The 11,600-nt window shown below is 43.1% G+C and overlaps 1 pseudogene; it reads right to left on the bottom strand.

The window, feature by feature from the left end:
* Positions 1–1,122: 1,122 nt before the first annotated feature.
* LOC148014969 (14-3-3-like protein G-BOX factor 14 kappa pseudogene) lies at positions 1,123–5,052 on the bottom strand (annotated as a pseudogene).
* Positions 5,053–11,600: the final 6,548 nt, after the last annotated feature.

Here is an 11,600-nt window from a genome sequence, read left to right as displayed (position 1 = left end):
TCACCCCAACCTGCATGTGCTTCTTGAATTTCTGCAATTCGACCTTCAAGAGCTCGAACCACGATCCGCAAGAAGTAGCGGCTCCAAACATCTTGAGAAACACCAAAAAACTTCATCTTTTCTTCATACAAATGCAGGTAAGTTGACACTTGCTGGCCATTAAACTGCTTCATCTCCTGTTGGACAGCTTTCAAAGCATCCATAGCATCACTGTCTCGTTTTGCATGAGCTTGCTGCTGCATATACATGGTAAATGACTGAAACAGGTTCTTCATGACATTATCATTTGTCATCTCTTCTTGCGAGTCTCCCATCTTGCTGATGACGCAACACTTTCACGTCGGGTTCACCAGAAATGTCAAAGAGTTCGTGCAAGAGCTGCAGAACACGGGGTTCAAGGTACAGCAAAGGAAGAGTCTAACAAGAAGAACTCAAATTTTTTATGTCAAAGGTCATTATATTGCTTGTCAAAATGAGTTACAAGAAATTCATGTTCAGAATAATCCGAAGAATCTCATAAACTGTTTACATTCAGGTTTTTGAAGACAGTTATGCTTTTAGCATATAGGCTTGCATTCAGAATTCAGCAAGTCTGTGTGGAGGAAGGATTCAGTTGTCTTTGTAATGTCAAAACTTAGAATCATCAGAACAAACAGCTATGAGTTTGTCATCTTTCTCATCCTGTTTTTATCATTAGCATAAGACCAATTTTTCTTGTTCGAAGGAAACATCCACTGAAGAATTCACCATTCAATCAACCTTGATGTTTGTTGTCTACAGCTACAGTAGTCCTCCAGGCATACAAGGAACAGAAATTGTAGCCTTTGCATCATAGCCAGTGCCACCACCAGACTCTATTAAACCTGGCTATCTGAGCTACAAAACCACCACACAACGACTCACAAAAGCAAAATACTTCAGCCTCTTCTACCTCCAATAGAATAATCATACACGCCAACCACTGGATTCTACTCTTGGGCAGTCCATATCAAGATCAAGTAGTAGTACCATCACTGAAAGCTCTTTTGTTACAATACACACTTACAACTACCTCCTTTCTGTAGACACTGAAATCTGCTCTTGTAACAAGGCTACAAATTTACTTTAATTGTAGGCACACATTCACTCATCTGTCTGCTCCTGCATGTCAAAAGTCCAAGCGTGAGGTTGTCCCGTAGAAGCTGCATGTTTAGCATGCTGTCTTTATACGACTCCTCACCAAGGGTGTCAAGCTCTGATATTGCTTCATCAAAGGCCTGTTTTGCCATTGTACAAGCCCGAACTGGAGAGTTAAGAATCTCTTAATAGAAAACTGAAAAATTCAGAGGAAGCCCAAGACGGATCGGATGAGTAGGTGCTAGCTCTGCTGTTGCAAGTTCCTGAGCAGATTTGTAGGCAAGTAAGGTATTTTCTGCCGCTTCCTTACGCTCAGCACCCGTCTTGAACTCAGCAAGGTAACGATGATAGTCTCCCTTCATCTTCAGATAAAATACCTTCGATTCGGCAGCACTTGCAGTAGGAATTAGGTGACTATCCAAGAGCTCCAGGATGTTGCAGCAGATTTTGCTCAGCTCGGCCACCACCTTGGCCCTGTACTCCTTGATGAGAGCGACATGCTCTTCGTTGCCCTTGCTCTCTTCCTTCTGCTCGATTGAGGAAACGATGCGCCAAGAGGCCTGACGTGCTCCGATGACGTTTCTGATTTTCTGACAATCTCTCGCTGCATAGATTCACGACAGCTCTCCCTGCACCAACTTCAACGGCTGGAAAAGCATGTCTCCTGCTGAGCTAGAATGGAGATGGTCGAGGTTCATCCTCCCCTTGTGATCGGGCGGGCCGAAGACGAATATTTACACCTTGATTACTACAACGATGGCGAATTCGGACGCAGCTATAGGGCTGGAGGGAGCTCGAGCAACTGCCAAACGAGTCGCGGCTTGTACACAAGCATGGCTGATCCGCCGAGCTGCAATGGGAATCAGCAGATGGTCGAGTGTGAGAGGACGGAGGAGTAGGAGAAGCTCATATCCTCTTCCTTCTTAGTACCGTTCTCTCTAGACGGAGGAGCACGGAAGGAGAGAGATGGAGGGAGAGGGAGGCCCTGAGCAATCCTTTTCTCCATCAGAAGAATGCAAAGGCGACTGATTCATTGGGTGTGCCCCCAGCAGAGACTCTTTCTGCTGCGTGTAGATCCGTGATACACAGGTAGACCACACATCATCATCTCCAAAAACAGACTGAGCGAAAAAAAATGAGACAGAAAAAGCTTTCCCCCCCCATAGGCCGTCCGATCTTCCCTCCTTTTCCCATTTGAATTCTCTCTCCCAATTAGTCTCTTTTCCCCTTCCTTTTCTCTTCTATCTTTAGTTTTTCTTTTTCTTGTTTTAGCATATCAAAATTAGGCAAGCGACCTTCCTCATTCCAGCACTTTTATAAAAGTCTGACATGAGCATAATTTTTGTCAAAGCCTTGTTGTGCTAGTAATATGTCACCATGCCTTCTGCATTAATTCTACATTGACATCCAAGTATTTGCAAGAGGCTTATCTTGCAGCAACTCTGCTTCCTCCTTTAAATGTCCTTCTTGTAGCATATCTCCAAAACACTTGCACCAAGGCTGTCATTGCACATAGAGCTAGACCAAATAGCAGCAGGACAAAGATCCTTTGGCATCAGTTTTTCATATTTTTCTAATACACGCACATCATGCATCCAAACAAAATCATGTGCATGCACTAAGGGAATATATACATTGGATGCGGATTATTAAAATGCATCACACAAACAATGAATCACACGCAGAAATTAACACAAATGCACAACAAAAGAAATGGAGGTGTATACGACTCGGATGCGCAGCAACACGACAGCGTACTTCTTATGTGACAGCTAGAGGAGATGCTTCTGCATATGGAGTCCAGATTTAGAAAGGATCAGAGAATCAGTCAGCATTATGGACTTATGCTATGGAGACGGCAAGCAAGGGAAAAATTCAGCAAACTGTTTTGACTAGTGTAGGCTCTAGCATCAGATCTGAGACAGGTTGGGATTCGCCTATTGACAGGTACTCTATTTATGCCTACTTGGCTAAGTCTCAGGAAGCAGATGTACTTGTTGAGGAGAAGCGTAAGAGGGATGAAGAAAATCCAAGTGCAGCTAAAAAGACTAGAGGGGGTGATTTTGTTAGTCCACCTACTCCGGGACCATCTTTGAGACTAGGGCCAGAACGACAGATGGAAGATGCTCAAAAGAGAGAAAAGAGGCAAGAGCCTAGAGAGAGAAAGAAGCCAGGGTTTAGATTGATGTCCGATATTGAGACATCTATAGACATGAAGAAAATCTTTAATGACAAGATACTTGGCAGTGAGGTGACTTTCACTATTTCTGAGGTTTTGGGCATCTCGAAATAAGAGTTTCAAGAGGTCCTGAAGAAGAAAAGGCATGCATTGCCTACTACTGATACACAGGGAGTTTTGATTGGGGAGTTGGATGAGGATGAGGATGAGGTTATGGTTGAGAATGCTTCTGTTTTTCCGCAGATAGAGAAGAGGGTTCAGCCTATGCATTATGCTGAAACTGATGAGCCTGTCTTGATACCGCGTAGTCACTTTTCGCGGAGTCATTGGGCTAGGGCAACTACAGAGACGATGGTAAAAATTGGAGAGAAATAGGTACCTTATGTTGCTTTGGTGGATCATGGTTCAAAGATTAATCTCATAGTTCGTGGAGTTTATGAAAGTAACAGATGGCCTATGGATGTAGAGCATGGGTGGTGTATGAGAGCCGCTAACAACACTGCAAGTGATTTGTATGCTGCATGTCCCAGTGTCAGCGTTTCTATTGGAGATGCAGAGGAGGATTTCCATTTCTTTGTGCAGGATTCATGCTCTTATCCCATAATTCTTGGACAGCCATTCATCACAGAGATGCATATGGAAACAAAGGTAATGGATGATGGATCTGCTTATGCACGGATTCACAGTAAAGATGGCATGAGAGCAGTACAGTTTATGACTGTGTGTGTGAACCATGTTAGAAACAGGGATACTCTTAGAGATGCTCCTTTGCCCACTGTGAGGGATTCGGGTTTTCATTAGGTACCGCTGTCGTAGAGTTCATGTAAGGGCTGCAGAACACGGGGTTCAACGTACAGCAAGAAATAAAGACTAACAAGAAGATCTCAATAACACAATATTTGATGCCAAGTTCACTATATTGTTTGTCAAGTATATTACAAAAGAAGAGTCAAAAATAAATGACAAAGCATGTCAATCTGTCCTCTGTTTTTCAATAAGTGTATGAACTTGGTTTCAGGAGCACCAAATAAATCTCTCAGTTTCAAGACTTAATCATAAACAGCTTTACTGTTTCTGTCTAAGGGTACTTTAGGCCATTCATATCATTCAAAAATGAATGACTGTATGGATCTCTAAGTAGTTGAGATTACAAGGTTCCAAGTCAAGGCCATACTTCACAATGTAGGCATGCAATTTATTACCATCAGCAAGATCTGCCCACTTTCAGCTCTCTTCCTGTCAGTTCCTTTATGACTTCTGTAAGGATATCTGAGTAATTAATCCATGGAGCCTGGTTGCTAGGACATCCATCAAGCGCTTCAATTCTCACAGCTGCAGTATTGTAGTAGTTCACAAAGTATATAAAGTTATACTCTGCTTCTTTGGAAAATGTACAGTAAATCAAAGTGCATGTTTTGCCGATCCTGAGGGCAGCAATCCCTGTGAATAATCCTCAGAAAGACATATAATGCCAGTACAATGAATTTCTGAGTGCAGCTTCTTTCCTTTCACTACGAGTCTTGAACTCTGCTAAATTTCGGTAATAGTCACCTTTCATCTTGTAGTAAAATACTAAGGATTCTCCTGTGCTGTGCTCAGCTTTCAGGGTGAGGTTGCCATTGTTGATGCTCAGCTTCACATCGTCCCTTAGCCTTTAGCACCATTACGTTGAGGACACCAATCTTCAGAACCGCCTTGATGGCAACTTGATCCACCTTGCACCTGCCCACCAAAGGCAATCTCCACAAACTCCCCATCTACTCTGGAATCCAGCTGAGACTGTGTGTTAATGTACCCATACTCTGCATCTACTTAACTGGATATGTTATCAGGTTTCGAAGCGGCGGTGTGAGCACGCATTGAAGAAACCCTCACTGTACACTCCCTTAGCGGGAGACGTGTTCGCAATGGCATAGACCTTGCTCTTGTACCATAGCAGGAGCACGGATGAGGTGGCGCTTGAAATGTTTTCAATGGCTTATCTGCAAATGGGTGCTGATCATCCACGAATACTCTCAGCTTCCTTGCTCGATGATAACGCAGCCTATTTTTGGGAAGCATGCGAAGCATAGCTTTGCGTTCCACCTTTTAAAATGCAGGAATGTACAAAGGGAAGGATGGGTGAAGGAGCGAATAGGAGAAGGGCGGTTCCGAGTGTACTGGAGAGAGTGGCTGATAAGGCAATTAGCAAAAGTCCAGCAATGAAAATCAGCTGGAAGTACAATTCTGCCATATATCGACCGAGATAGGCGTTCCCCAAGAATCCACCGATGCAGGACAATAAGTATTGGGCGCCCTGCCAATTGCTGGAGTTGCTTGCGGCTGAGGAATCGCCCTCGTGAAGCACCCTCAATGTTGTTCCATCTAACTCAGCCAGCTCATAGGTACCATTGTCAAAAACCTGCTTCACTTCATATGGTCCAAACCATCTTTGAACCATTTTTCTCATACTACTATGCTGATTTTCTAGACTACTGTCGTAGACTAGAACCCAATCTCCTTCTTTTATGGCTCTAGGCCTCAAGCGATGCCTTACATCAAACCTGTCCTTATTTCTGAGACGGGCTGCCTTCAAACGGTCAATGGCTAGCTGCACATCTTCTGTCCTTCTCTCTAGTTGACGAATCCGAAGGGCTAACAGCTCTTCCCTTGATAAATTCTCATGCCACGGAAGAACACTCCAAGTAAGAGTACAAATTTTGGTAGGCATGACAGGTTTTTGCCCATACATCAACTCCGCAGGCATGTATCTAGTAGTCACACTATGTGTAGAGCGATCAGCCCACAATGCAAAAGGTAGTAATCTCGGCCAATCTCCAATCCGACCTTTACAAGCTTTTGCCAATGCTTTAACTATTGGCGGATGTCCTCTTTCACTTTTGCCATTTCCCTCTGGATTATAGGCAGTAGTAAGAGCCAATTTAATCCCAAGCCGTGAGAAGAATTCTCTAGCTTCATCAGCATCTAGCTCTCCACGATCAGCTGTAATCTTGCCTATACATCCATACCTGCAAAATATTTCTTCCAACAAGAATTTACATACTGTAGTGGTGGTCTTCGTCCGCAACGGTCTACCTTCAACATAGTTTGTAAGATCCTCCCTAGCCAAGACAAGATATCTCATCTGCCAAAGTCCCACTGGCAAAGTAACCAAGTCTACCACCCACTTGTAATGCATACATAGTGGATAAGTCGGATGCAACTCATCACCATGTCGCACTAAAGAGTAAAGCTGGCAGTCCCTGCAAGTCTCCACAAAGTGAGAAACATCTTTATACATCCCTTTCCACCAGTATCTTTCTTTGATTTTCTCATAGGTAGCCCACACACCTCTATGTCCAGTCCATGAGCTCTCATGAAACTCTCGCATAATCTGTATCTGCATCGCTACATCACAAACTACTCTCAAGGGCAAGCCTCCTCTCTTTCTTGGATGCTTCCAAAGAAAACCATCTTTCAAGAAATACCCATAAGCCTTCCTTCTGATTTTCTTGAATTCATCATCTGTCCAATCAGCTCTTCGAGTCAATGAACTTAGATATTGTCCAATTTGCAGCCATTCATCAACATAAAGTTCTTCAGTAAAGGCTTCAACAGTAGATACATGACAATCATGAATAAGGACAGAAGCAGCAAACTCTGTCTCATCATCTTCTGCAAGCATTGACTCCTCATCCTCATATCTCGCTCTAGAAAGCATGTCAGCAACTGGATTATCTTTCCCTGCTATGTGTCAAAATTCTGGATTCAATGATTTGATATAGGCAATCCACCGAAGCATCGCTATATCTGGAGTCGAGCAACTAGTAATCATGCCAAGCAAAGGCAAACAATCTGTTTCCACAATAACTGAAGCTCCAATAAAATACCCTTTGTCACACTTCAGTGCAGTGACTACTCCCCACAACTCTCTTTTGATCTGCGGATATCTCCTTTGTCGCTCATTAAGAACTTTAGCTCCAAAGCGGATAGCATACCTATTTCCATCAGCATCATCCGGTCCCACTGCCCAACCTATGCCAATAGGGCTAGTATCAACTGTCAACATGATCGGCCGTCCACATTGATAATACGCCTTGCGTAGAGTAGGAGCTGATTGCAACAGCTTCTTGAGCTTACGTATGGCTTTTGAATGCTTCTCATCCCAATGAAATTTCTGCCCCTTTCGAAGCAGCTGATAGAGAACATCTGCAATATGAGCAAAATGAGGAATCCAAATCATGTAAAATACACAAGCTCCCACAAATCTCCGCACCTCTGAAGTAGTCGAGCAATACTCTGCAATCCTGTTTATGGCATCCACCTTTGTAGGAGAAGGCTTTCTGCCATAATATCCAACCATATGCCCAACTATGATGAATTCATTAACAGTAAAGACAGATTTCAGCCCTGAAAGTGTCAAATTTACCTCCTCTAATCGTGTCAATATTTGCTCACAAGCAATCAAGTGGTCAGCCACAAACTGTCTACATCCACGCAAATCAAGACTTTCATTCTTTTCTTCTTCTGCACAACCCTTAATAGGCACATCATCTAGAAAAGGCATGGTAAACTGCGGAATATAGTCTCGTAGAACTCTATGCATAGCATTCATCATATGAGCAACTGAGTTTGTAGCACCTTGTGGCAAGGTACACATCCTCACAAGACCAATAGGTGTCCGCATAGTAGTAATATCTCTGCTTTCCAAGGCAAGCTGAAACTGATCATAACCTGAAGACAAGTCACCTAGTGAATAGATGGCTCGTCCTGCAAAAGCCTCAGCAAATTCATCCACAACTGGACCTGTTCCCACATTCCTGATTGTCACTTTGTTCACGGGCTGCATATCCTGAATAAATCTCAAAGTACCATTCTTCTTTGGTACAGTAAACCACCTGTTAGAATAAGGTGCAGAAGAGGGTTCCAAAATCCCCATTTTAATCTTTTCATTCAGCAACTCTATCAGCTTTGGCAAGTGTGCTTTAGGCATAGGTATAGGGCGTATATTCCATGGTACATGAGGAACAGTGAAGATGACCATAGGTGCAACCAATTCGGGACTAATACAGCCAATTTCATGTGGAAAGAAAGCAAATGCCTTACCATGACGTCCAAGCATCTCTCTAAAACATTCTTTTTCCACTGGAAGCAAAAAATCATCATTTCCAATCTTCAATTCTACAAGAGTTTCAGCTGTAAACTTATGTCCAATATTTGCAGGATCCCTCAACATAGGCTGCTTCATAGCTTTTTCAATCTGTTCATCACTATCAGAAGGAAGCGGGCCTGCAACCGGCTTAACCTTCTTATCAACTGTTTTATATTTTGTGTCAACCTTGGCATCATTCAAGCACTCTTTCCTTTGCTGCAATTTCTGCAAATTTTCAGCATCTTTCGACTCTGTTGGCTGAAAAATTTCAGCCTTTAGCTCTTTGGACTGCATGGGTGCAGTCTGAAACTCTGTATGCAGAAATTTTTCTGCATTCAACTCTGTTGGCTGAATGAATTCGGCCCTCGGCTCTATGGACTGCATAGATGCATCCTGAAACTCTGTATGCAGAAATTTTTCTGCATCCAACTCTGTTGGCTGAATGAATTCAGCCCTCTGCAATTCTATTAGCTGATCAAGATCAGCCATAAATTCAATTTGCTGAGTTTTCTCAGCCTCTAACTCTGTTTGCAGCATAAAACCAGAAATTTACTGAAACATATCCAAGGTTTGCACAGGTATGATCTTTGAACCCTTGCATACATCAGTTTTCAGCATTGCTCTCATCTCAAACAATGTATCTGCATAAGACATCCCTTCATACAATCCATCCACATGCTCTTCTGCTTGCAAAATACCTGCATTCTTCAACTCTTTCTCCTTACGACCAATGTACTGCCTGGCAGCTCTAGGCAAATCTGAAATTTTCTGATAACTCACTGAACTATCTGAAGTAAACCCAACAAAGTTATTGGAGAAAGACTGGCTGCCAGGAGGCGAGATCTCCTCTTTTCTCCGCTCCGTACCACTGGCGTCTCGCAAGACAGCGGTACCTAATGAAAATCCAACTCCTTCGCAGGTAGTGGTGCCTCACGCAAGGAGTCCCTGTTTCTCGGATGATTTACCCCAACAGTCATAAACTGAATAGCTCGCATACCATCTTTACTACGTATCCGCGCATAAGCTGATCCGTCATCCATCACTTTTGTTTCCATTCTTGCTTCTGTAATGAAAGGCTGTCCAAGAATAATCGGATAAGAGCATGAATCCTAAACAAAGCAATGATAATCCTCTTCAACATTACCAATAGAAATTCTAATACTCGGACAAGCAGCATACATATCACCAGAAGTATTATTGGCGGCTCTCATGCGCCAGCCATGCTCTGCATCCATAGGCCACTTGCCACTCTCATAAACACCTCGAGCAATAAGATTAATCTCAGAACCATGATCAACTAAAGCGATCAAGGGAATTTGTTTTTCTCCAATCCTTACTACTGCCTCAGTGGTTGCTCTAGCCCAATGACTTCGTGAAAAATGGCTGCGAGGAATGAGAATAGGGGTCTCATCATCTTCATACTGCATAGGCTGCACTATTTTCTCCAATTGCGGATTAACAGAAGCATTCTCAACCATCACTGCATCATCATGCTCTTCCCCAAGAGCTCCATGCCACAATCCCTGTAAAGCAGGTCCTTCCATCGCATGTCGTTTCCTCCGCAAAAGATCCTGCATCTGATCCTGTATTTCTCTTCTAGCAATCCCAAGAGCCTCTCCAACAGTAAAAGTGACTTCACTATTCAAAATTCTTTCATGAAAAATCTTACTCATATCCGTTTGCATATCAAGGTCTGACAAGAGCTTGAATCCTGGCTCTTTTCTTGGTTGCCTCTTTTCTTTCTGCTTATCTCCCATTGGTTTATCAGAACCTGTTTGAGCTGGAGAATTTGGCATAGGTGGAGCTGTAACAGGTGGTGAAACAAAGTAACCCCCTCTAGTCTTTTTGGAGGAGCTAGGACCCTCCTCATCTCTTCTTCTCTTTTCCTCAACCATGGAATCTAAACCCTGCGTTTTAGCCATATAAGAAAAAATAGAATACCTGTCAACAGGAGAATCCCATCCTGTTTCTCCTCGGATGCTAGAGCCCACACAAGTCATAGTAGAAGTTTGAACTTTCCCTCTTCTCGCTATCTCCAAGGCAGAAGACCATAAAGTAGAGTCTCCATCTGATTTCTGCTCAAGCTGGACTCCAAAAGTTGAAGCATCTCCTCTAACACTCACATAAGCTGATCGCGTAGCCATATCATCAACAAGCTTCTTCATACCTCCCTTACCAAAGTTCGTGTCAAGAGGAGCGCCAGTCTCTGTCAGCCATATCTTCCCATCTTGTCCCCAGAACACTACATTCTTCTTACGTGCTTCCTGAAAAGCATCACAATCTCTGTAGTGTTGGTGCTCTGTACTATCACACCAAATACATCGTCGCCCTTTTCTTTGACCAGCCGGAAAAGCAGTCACTGGAGTAGGTGCTACAGCAGGTACTGACATAAGTTGCTCCTTTAACTTACCAACTTCAGCTTTGACTGCTTCAATTGTCAAATCCGCCAAGCCTTTAATAACATCATCTATAGATAAGGGCACTGGAGCAGCAGGAACTGGTGGATTCATAACAGGAGGAGTAGGCTTAGGCAAAGAAGCAGCAGGGGTAGAAGAAGAAGTCTCCAAGGATTTTTCAGGAACTGATCCTATATTTCGATGCAATCTTACTCTCCTACACTGCTTCTTGACAAGAGCATTCACAGCATCAATGACATGTCTCCACTCAGTCTTTAAACCTGAATCAGTAGCTTGATCTTCCAAAAGATCATCCAACTTTTCCTGTAAATCAGCATCTGCAGCTTGCAAAAATAACTCCACTTTCTGCATCTCCAAAGCTTGCTGTTCAGTCCCATCCAACTGATCATAACGGCTTTCAAACTCTCGCAGAAGAGCGGTAATAGAAAGTCCCTTATTAGGCATAGAAACCCATGCTAAAAAATTCATGCAATTCATAAGACCTGTATCCTCCAGGAAATATTCATCTTTTAATGCCTTTTTAAATTCAGCCCAACCTGCATGTGCCTCTTGAATTTCTGCAATTCGACCTTCAAGGGCTCGAACCACGATCCGCAAGAAGTAGCGGCTCCAAACATCTTGAGAAACCCCAAAAAACTTCATCTTTTCTTCATACAAATGCAGGTAAGTTGACACTTGCTGGCCATTAAACTGCTTCATCTCCTGTTGGACAGCTTTCAAAGCATCCATAGCATCATTGTCTCGTTTTGCATGAGCT

This window comes from Lygodium microphyllum, chromosome 24 (assembly GCF_053477565.2).
Source record: "Lygodium microphyllum isolate KBCC chromosome 24, Lygodium_microphyllum_v1.1.10, whole genome shotgun sequence".
NCBI lineage: Eukaryota > Viridiplantae > Streptophyta > Polypodiopsida > Schizaeales > Lygodiaceae > Lygodium > Lygodium microphyllum.
This window is presented reverse-complemented; position numbering and strand designations above follow the sequence as displayed.